The sequence below is a fragment of the Herpailurus yagouaroundi genome, unplaced genomic scaffold, assembly GCF_014898765.1.
Source record: "Herpailurus yagouaroundi ecotype Mexico unplaced genomic scaffold, PumYag 195, whole genome shotgun sequence".
NCBI lineage: Eukaryota > Metazoa > Chordata > Mammalia > Carnivora > Felidae > Herpailurus > Herpailurus yagouaroundi.
Window position 1 is genome coordinate 11,420,121 of NW_024412426.1, and position 10,354 is coordinate 11,430,474.

Below are 10,354 nucleotides of genomic sequence, written 5' to 3' on the forward strand. Positions count from 1 at the left end.
GATAAATTAGGCTTCATCAAAAATTTTAAACCCTGCTCTTCAAACGATAGTGGTAAGAAAAATGAAAAGATAAAGCACAGATTGCAATAAAATATGTGTAAAGCATATATCTGATAAGGCTGTATATAATATATGTACACATTTGATAAATATGTTCAACATCAATAGTCACTAGGGAAATACAAATTAAAACCACAATGAAATACCACTACATAGCTACCAGAATGGCTAAAACTAAAATAAAGAAATAAATAAAGTTAAATAAATCGACCACACCAAGTGTTGACAAGAGTGTGGAACAATGGGGGCTTCCATACATAGCCAATGGGGGTGCAAAAAATGATATGGCACACACTTGGCAGAATTTTATAAAGATAAGCATCCATTTACCATTTCACTCAGCAATCCCATTCTTAGGTATTTATCCAAGAGAAAGGAAAGCATATGTCCACAAAGACTTATACTCTTAATGCTCATAGAAGCTCTATTCAAATCCCCATCAACTGGCAAACAGTTTAACATATGGTGGTATATCCATATAATGGAATGCTAGTTGGATAACTACTGATAAAGCAACGTGGGTGACTCTCAAAAGTATTACACTAATTGAAAGACGCAGCAACCTGGAGGGAGTGTCACGCCTGTTTGACGCCCAGAGCCAGCTCTTCTGCCAGCCTCTGGGGCCCCTGGCCCCAACTCCACCACCACCTAGACTGCCATTCTTAGGGAATTAGGAATGGCTCCCTCTCATCCTTGAACAATCTGCACTCTTTCTCAGTAGATGTTGAATTGATTTGGGTAATTACAGTAACAAGATTTCAGGATGCAGGAGAGACCTACTTCAAATACTCAGCGGGGGTGCCTGGGTGGCTCAGTCAGTTAAGCATCCAACTCCTGTTCAAGTCACGATCTCACAGTTGAGCACCAAGTCGGGCTCTGTGCTGACAGTGCAGAGCCTGCTTGGGATTCTCTGTCTCCCTCTCCCTGCCCCTCCCCTGCTCATGCTCTCTCTCTCTCTCTCTCTCTCTCTCTGTCCTTCTGTCTCTCCCTCTCTCTCAAAAATAAATAAACATTTTAAATACATAAGTAAATAGATAAATAAGTATTCAGCTATTTTCCAGGACAAATTTGTATTACTGATTTTTATAAATGATGAATGTGATCATAATAACTGATCTTTCCCCCACCCATCATGCCCTGAGTTTGTGTGAGTGCAGGGCCCAATGACAAGTGCCAGGGGTGCCAAGGGGTGCCTCCCAGCCCTTGCTCTCAGATCTTATAGGACCTATTTCAATGAATGCTTTCTTAGCCTACACACTCATTCATCCTACAAATATTTATTGAGCACCTACCATAAACCCAAAAGTTGAATTTTAAACATTTTTTTTCAACGTTTATTTATTTTTGGGACAGAGAGAGAGAGACAGAGCATGAACGGGGGAGGGGCAGAGAGAGAGGGAGACACAGAATCGGAAACAGGCTCCAGGCTCTGAGCCATCAGCCCAGAGCCCGACGCAGGGCTCGAACTCACGGACCGCGAGATCGTGACCTGGCTGAAGTCGGACGCTTAACCGACTGCGCCACCCAGGCGCCCCCAAAAGTTGAATTTTAAGGTGTTTTCTCTTCAGCAGACTTAGAGTCAGATCCTAGGTCATGCTGACCTTTGACTGATTAGAACAAATAATTAAGAAAGCATTGTTCGCTTAACTTGGATAATGGCAACGTCTGGTTTTTTAGCTTGACTGACTCATGAGGTAGGTTTGGGTATTTTATCTTTGTTGTTCTCAGTCATTCCAAAAATACTGAATCTATTGTTCGGCAAAGGAATCTCATCTTCTTCCCAAAGCACATTTTTCAGTCTCATTCAGAATGTCAATTATTTGAATCATCATTTTGGGAAGAATGAGGTGTTTGGAAGTGAAGTACTTTATATCAATTCCAATTTATAATTCTTGGGCCAAATCTTTGATTAGTTCTAATTGATCCCGAGGGCTTCGGGAAGGGAAATCATTGCTCCCTCAGGTTATTTGCAGCCCGCTTGACTTTGGTGGGGAATATTTCAGGGTGGGGTCTCTGAGCTGGGAACTGCTGCTGTTTTATATTCGTTGAGCACCGTGAGGAGATGCAGAGAAATCATGATCGCTGATGCCCAAGCCCTTCACGGTGGTGTGGGGCTCTGCTCCTCTTCTGGGCACGTCCATTTCTCCTCTGCCATCTTCAACAATCCTGCGCCAGAGCAGAACAGGTGCAAGACTGAGGGCACAAAGAAGGAAATGTACTCACGGTCAACTGCTGATCGGTAAAGCTTGAATTTAAACCCCAAGACTTCTGACCTCTCATCTCTAAGTTCTCCTTCAACACGATTATCCTCTGCCTCTTCTTTAAGTCCAGCCACATTCATAGCCTCCTTGTCCAGGGACTAAAACCAAGCCCAATTCTTCCTCACCCCTAGCTCCCGAGGCCTGCTTGGTGGCACCATGACCTTGACTACCAGCCACCCTGGGCCTTTCAATTTTGCTTCCCACAGCATCTTGGGTTGGTGCTCCGACTTCCAGGCACCTGCTCTATTTGCAGAGAAAGCTTTTTCCTTAACTCAAGCCTGATCATCTGAATGTCTGACTCCCTGAGGGATACTCTAACACAGCCAAGCCTTTGTTTGATTGTGGAGGCTGCCTCCTCTCATATGTATCTGCTCTCTGTCTGGGGCCCCCCACCCGCAGCCTCCCTCGCCTGCACACAATGGAAGACCTGTGTCTTTTACCACCGTGAGGATGTTACAGCGGATGCTAGGGCCGGCTGCCAACATTTGGTGGTGCGGAAGCCTTCCCAGCCTGGCTGGTGTGACTGACAAGGTTGGCAGTTGGGTTGATCCTTGGCCACAGGGGCGAGATCCAGCTAGATCACTGGCTCAGGGAAGAGGTGACCTGACTTTTCCCTGAACCCCCCATCCTGTCCAGCAGAATCCTGTTCTTCAGAGATTATGTGTCTCTTCAACTGCCTCGAGAGGCCAAGGCCTAACATAGCAACCAAAAACTTTCTAACTTGGGAAGAAACTTCAATCGTCCTCTTCATCATTTTTCCAAAGAGTCTAATACAAACCAAAGCCATCCATCCATCCATCCATTTTCAATTTATTCTTTCATTCATAAAAATACTTATTGGACTCTTACTGTATTCCTGGCCAATTAATGAAGCTGAGCTGCCTTTTCAGAGTATTCATGTTAGCCGGGCCTCAAAGCCCATCGTAAATGCTTCCTTAAACCAGATGCCTCTCCTAGCATTTCTATTTTAATTCCATTCGGTAGGACACAGAGCCCTCGAGGGCTCACTGCTCACTGCTGTCTCCGCCATTCAGGCCTTCCCAGGCTGACCGGTACAGCGGCCTCCTCTGTTGGTGCTGTTTCAGACGGGAGGTTAAACACCAGAATCAGAGTTTCTCATTCTCCACTCCTCACTCAGACCGCGCCCCACCCCCACCCCCCACCAAATCCATCAGCCTTTCCAAGCCCATCCCTTCCCACAGGACATCTCTGCCCCCACTCACCGCGTGCTTCGCAAGCAACCCAGTCTTTCTGTGTCCTGCTACTCAGGCCTTCTAAGCAAGATAGCAAGATTAATCTTCCTACCAAAACACTGTGATGTTGCCTCACACGGACTCTAATATGCATTCATTGTCCACTGCTCTGAGGATGTTTTTCAGTCATTCATCAAGTATTTGTTGAGCGCCTACCATATTCCAGTGACTCTGAAAGATCCTGAGGCTATAACAGTGAGCAAAATATAACTGCAGCCTAGATGGAAAGACAAAGACAGACAAGAAGTCAGTGCGATTGGCATTTCATCGGGAGTGTTTCACAGGAGCACCGAGGCTGGCCCGGAGGGATTTGTCAGGAAAGGTTTCCTGAGGCGGGGCAGGTAACCTCAACAAAAACTCCCTTGCCTGCATTCAAGGTCTATTCTTGTCCTCCACTCCAAGAGTGTTTACTTTGACTTCGCCACTCCTGCACCAACTTAAATACCCTGTGTCACCCACCTTCCTCCTTCCTCCTCTATTGTGAATTGTGTGTGGAACTTAAATCCCCGGCTAAATGATAAATGCCAGCAGGGCAGGACCGGCATGCCGTCTTTGAGCCAAGTCCAGCCATGTGGTCCGTACTGCATTGGTCCACATGATGTATTTTTAGAAAGTTTAAATGAGGTACACTGGCGGTCACCGGCCGTGTTATAGCAGGACAATGGGTGTACATTTGCCCACCAAATGGGCACAGTGGAACTGAGGTGGGCCACTTCCGAGCCCGGACCTTAATAATGCTTCACACACTCTCTCCCACGCCTTCTTCCCTCTTCTCCTTGCTGACACCCAGAGGGGGCTGTGGCCTTGCCTTGACCATGACCTGCAGAAGAAATCAACATCCTGGTTCCTTAAGACAATTGTATTGGCTCCCTTTGTTAGAGCAGACTAGCCTTACCCTACCTAATGCAACTGCCAACATGTCAGCTTGCCAGCTTCCAATAGGAAAAAAAAAAAAAAAAAAAAACCCTCTAGCAACACCGTGCCTGCACTCCTACAGGCAGCAGTCAGCAGGAGCTAAGTCCCAGTTTGTGACTTAGGTGCCCCAAGGTGCCCCACGGGACCCTTGCGCTCTTGCTTCTCCAACCCTTCACTCTTTCCCATGAGCTGCCTAATGCTTGCGGATGGTTGTGTTCTCAGAAACATCTGAGCCTCAGAGTAGCATGTGACTCAGGGAGTCTGATACCTGACAAACCACCTGTTTGGTTCTTCTCTCAAGATGTTTTCTGTTGTAAAACCTAAACCAGTAACCTCAAGCCTGGTTTAGAACCTAGATCAAAACCAATGCCTCTTGCCAAAAACAAATATTCTACAATTCCCCTTTTATATTCCTGATATTAAACTAATATTAGCCACCTTACACATAATTGTAAAACTCCGTATAATGCCCTAATGGCAATACAAAGGAGAAATAAAAAGAAAATCGCTTACGTTAATTGCGTGTGTTTCAATACATAAAGGTTTGTTGTGATTACTTTAAGAGCCGCACAAAATATCAGATGCTCCCCGGGCAGGAACAGAAGCTCCCGTGAATCTGACAGTTGCGAATGCAGACTGGTACAGGTATGTGAGTCTGGTAACTCAGGTACCACAAGTGGCATTGCCATCAGGGATGTGATTTTTCTAAAAGGTGAACAGCTCTTGGTAAAGTACTCCCACCCACCTCCAAATACAGTCTGTCCTTGATTTCCACAACAGTTGCTTTCCTGGAAAACTTTGTGTATTTGAAAATGTGCAACAAATGCTTTATGAGTAAAATAGAGTTCAGGTTTATGCTCAGATCATCCCAAACACATTCTCCACTCAAACACACACAACGGGCACCCAGGAGTCATGCAAGACAGAGGATCGTTCTTGGTGGGGGACACCACCCAGAGCCATTCAGCCTGTCTAGCATCTCTGCCCTTTCCCCCACTGAACACTGAGAACATCCCAACCCAACCATTAAGACAAACCAAACGCACCCACACATTTCCTAAGGCTCCTTCCAGCAGATGCTTCTTCCCCCATGAGAACCATTGCCTCAATCCAAGAAGACACACAGAGAGGTGAAGGCGATATTAAAGCCCCTCCTAAAGATGACTCAAGTTTTTCCTCTAGCTTGCTGAAAATAAGACATCACCTCATCTCGATGTTCTGCAACTATCTAGACTTGTTAGACATTCGTTCAGGGAGGGAGTTGGCAGTGGTCAGAAAAGACTGTGGGGCCCTCCAGGTTGGGGGCACTCACTTTTCCCTCTGGTTCTGGGGGGAGAGGCCTTACCTCCCAGATTCTGTTTTTAAAAAGGACGTATAAATAAAGCCAGAGGCTGAACTGAAAGCTAATTCTCCCATCCCTCTCATCTCCTGCCTGATAATAGCCTCTTGGAACGAGTCGTATGGAGACATTGGCTGACTGCTCCTGAGGGTGTGTTCACCTAAAATGGTGCTCGTGTCATTTTTCCATGTTGCTGTGATGCCAGGCAGCCAAGATGGACACTGTTTCTCAAAAGAACACGCCTGTAAATCAGGTTTCACCTGGGCTGGGGTGGAGCCCAAAACCCCAGTCAGCACCCCCACAAATTTAGGAAAACTGAAGGGCTTGAATGCTTGGTTCCTGTGGATCCTTCCAAAAAGACCAGCCTCTCAGCTTCCTCCCCTTGAAGAAACCTCTATTTTCCCTACAGGCCTCTGTGTTGTGTGAACTCTCACATGGCTCCCCAAACGGCCTTGTAGACAAGTGCTTCTATGCTTAGAGATGTATGTAAGGAATGACAGAGCGACAGTGAATTAGAAATTCTTCCTGTCAAGACCCCAGGGCCAGGCTGCTCCTCCTTGGCCCTCATGTCTTATCCCCCGCTTCCCTGTGCCAGCATCTCCTCTCCCTCATATCATGCTCTCCCACCACCTAGTTTCCTCCTCAGTCTTAGGCCATTTTTAACTGTCTGACCGGGAAGGATCTGACCTGACAGGACAATTAAATATTAATACCGTGATTGAAGAGTCTGTGTTCAAATCAATTAAAAATACGACTTGTGGAGCTGAGACATTTTCAATCTATTTTTTCTTCCTGTCAGGAAAGCTCTTGCTGTGTAGCCCAGACCCTCAGTGCCCTGGGGCAGGATTGATCCCAGAAGGTGCCCATATCTTCTGCCAGTCACTACCCTCCTTGGACAGGGGCTGGTGAAGGGGCTGATGTGGCCTTTCTCCTACCATGAGGGGCAGGGACCCCATGCACAGACCCCCTCCTCCATCAGAGTCCTCCCCGGGACGAGCTGCCTCCCTCTTTGGGCTCCCATCATGTGCTAGTGCATATCTGATGTTTGTAACTACTTGTTGTGTTTGTGCTGCATTCTAGAATGTGAGGGAACACATTGAGGGCTGGAACCATCCTCCTCGTCTTTCCACACAGATCCCCACCCAGTTTCTGGAAACTGGTACACAAGTAATAAATGTACAAGGAATCAATAAGGCAATGAAATCTGCCACTTTGTTCTACTTCCTTGTTTCCAGTGAAAATCTGTTGAATGACAATATTAATATCTTAATTCTTCTACCCCCTCTCAACTCTGTTTCAGGTGGCATCTGGGTGACAACATAAGCATACCCCGAGAAAGCCCAGGACAAATGAGAATTTATCTCTATAAAGAAGCAGCGTGAGCAGCTACTCCCAGACCCCTGAGATGAGATGATTACCCACCATCAGCCGGTACAGAATTTAGCTATGAGCTTTCTGGAAGCCCAGGCTGAAAGGGAGACATTGTAAGTTATTTTTGTGCCAAAAAGAACACAAACTGGTCAGCAGAGACAAACTTTTCCTGAAACTCTGCAACTCAAGGGGGATTTGTTATGTGAGTCCTTACACAGAAATCCTCAAATGTCATTTTGCTCTTCCTCATAGAAGCCACACTCATCCCTGCCACAGGACTTGTGCCTCTGCCTGGAATGTTGGCAACGGAGCTTCTCAACACATGTCTCTCTGCTGAAGTGTCCCCTCAGAGCAGTCATCCCTGCCTCTTCTCCCCCGGGGCTCCCCTGGGCCCAGCACCACACTCTCTTTTTTATTTCTCTGCATTGCACTTACCCTCTGGAACCATCCTATGTATTTGCTTGTTTACTTGCTCTCTGTCTCTCTCACAAGACTGTAAGATTCATGAGGGCAGGGATTTTGTCTGTTTTCTTCATTGCTGTACCCCAAACCCCTGAAGTAGCACTTAGTACCTAGTCAGCACTGAATATGTATTGGCTGAATTATCATTCGAAGACATATCTCAGCCAGGGTTTTGGGCAAGCACAGAAGCATGGTTTTAAAAGGAGATTCTTATGGATGATGCATGAGATAACATGTTCCAGGCTCTTTGCTTTCTTATAACAATTTAATACAGGGATAAAACATGGAGGGTCTATATATGGATAACATTAACAACTTCTTGGGTCTATCATCTGCCTCAAACATCAGTGGGCCTAAATGGGCTTTAACAAATCTTCACTCAAGGTTGGTTCTTTTCACATACCACACACACACACACACACACACACACACGTACATATATATATATACATATATATATATATATTTTTTTTTTTTATAGAAAAGCTCCCACCCTGTTGCCCAGGCTGGAGTGCAGTGACTATTCACAGGCACGATCTCACTACTGATTAGCAAAGGAGTTTTGACCTGCTCTGTTGCCAGTGTGGGCTGGTCCGCCCCTCCTTAGGCAACATGGTGGTCATTTGCTCCTAGAAGGTCACCATACTGATGCCAGTCTTAGTGTGGACACCCAATTGACACAGCACACTACAGCCCAGAGCTCCTGGGCTCAAGTGATCCTCCTGCCTCAACCTCCCAAGTAGTTGGGACTACAGGTGCCTACCACTCCCATTCCTAACTGGCCTCTCCAGCAAGTATTCTAGTATAGTCCTTGTTTGTCTAAAGTGAGGGCCTTCTGGGCTACCAGACAATAATGCAAATTCCTATTCACCGGCAAATATTTAAGAGCTGGACTCACAGGGCGCCGGGGTGGCTCAGTTGTTAAACATCTGACTTCGGCTCGGGTCATGATCTCATGGTTCGTGGGGTTGTGAGTTCGAGTCCCATATCAGGGGAGCTTGGGCCCCACTTTGGGTGAGCACGAGCCCACATCTGGTGAGCACACGCCCCGCTTTGGGTGAGCCCCGTTTCTTTCTCTCTTTCTCTCTCTCTCTCTCCTACTGCCCTCTCTCTCTGACCCTCATTCACTTGCACCTTCTCTCTCATAAATAAATAAATATTTTTTTTTTTGAGAGTGGACTTAGAGTCTCATCTGCAGAAAAGTCAACCATCTTTAACAGAAACATGGGCTGCAGGAGTAGCTACTGGCAGATCCAGTATATCCAGTAGCAGACAACTGTGAATTACTGTCAAGGGCCCACATAAGACCTGGGGCAAGGTCTTCAAATTCTATATCATCTTCCTTCTCAGTTATCTGCTGTTATATAATACATTACCTCCCCCAAACTTAGCTTAAAATGACAAACATTATTAGCTCACAGTTTCTGTGCGTTGGGAATTTGGGAGCAGTTTAGATGGGTGGTTCTCGTTCAAGGTCTCTGATGGGCTTGCAGTGAAGACATTGTCTGGGAAGCCTCCGTTTTACCGCAGGATCTCTCCATGGGGCCACTTGAGAGTCTGTGCGACATGCTAGCTGGATTCTTCTAGAACAAGCGGTCCAAGAGAAGAACAAAAAGGCAGCCCTAATGCGCTCAATGACCTAATCTTGCTGTCACACACTTTTACTTCCACCATATTCTGTTTGTTGGATGTAAGTCACTAAGTTCAGGCCACACTCAAGTTAAGAGGAATTAAACTCCACCTCTTAAAGGTAGGAGAATCAAACCACTGTACTATCTGATGTGGACAAAATAGCCTCAGCAGGAGAAATGTGTATGATGACCATTACCAACCAGAGAGGTTCTTGATTGTGTGAGAGGGGGCACAATGTACTGAAGAAATCATGGACAATAATTAGACCTTCCAGGACTTAAATCTCAAACCCACCACTTACCAGCTGAATGTATTTGAATTTGAGGAAGACATTTTCCTTCTCAGAGCTTTAGTTTTCTTTTGTTTAAAATGGAGATAATGTTACCCAACGTTCTGACATGCTAAGAAAAAATAGAGAAAATGCGTGTCAGTCTCTTTCTGGGCACACAGTCAATATTCATGAAATGACGGGTGTTATTAAATTATGCTGAGACACTTCTGTGAGTCTTTGATTTTTGAAGAATTATGAATTGGTATACTGTATGGTATAAAAAATGGATAAACTGCTTAAAAAATAATTACTTAGGATACACCACCTATTTGGTACTAAATGCTTATCCAATACAGTGATTTTTGTTTGATACTCAGCTCATCCTTCTGGGATATTTATGTATACATGTGTATGTATGTGTGCTCTGTCTAATTCTCCAAAGACTCAAATGGCTTACAAAAATATCAATTGCAAAATGAAGACATTAAAAACAAAATTTTTAAAATGCAAACAGAAACTCAGTAATATGAAAAGTACAAATCAAAAGAAAGGGGAAAATGCTAAATTAAGGGAGGTTAAATAAGATTAAGCTGAGGCAAAAATTTGTCTCCAGGCCAAAATGAAGAAAGAACCATCATCAAGGTCACAAGAAGATACAAAACATTTTTCCTAGAACTTGATTCCGAAAGGAGTGTCTCATGAAGAAGTCATCATAGAGCACAAAGGGATATAGGACCATCCCTATGGGAGGTGTCCAGCGACTTTTATAAACCCATAACATCCCACAAAC

General features: G+C 45.3%; 1 long non-coding RNA gene across 1 annotated transcript; it reads right to left on the bottom strand.

Moving 5' to 3' along the window:
* Positions 1-1,606: 1,606 nt before the first annotated feature.
* On the bottom strand, positions 1,607-9,704 carry LOC121011838 (uncharacterized). Its single transcript, XR_005781792.1, has 3 exons — positions 9,595-9,704; positions 3,731-3,791; positions 1,607-2,253 (listed from the first exon to the last, which is right to left on the bottom strand). It is a non-coding gene; the product is annotated as an uncharacterized LOC121011838 (long non-coding RNA).
* Positions 9,705-10,354: the final 650 nt, after the last annotated feature.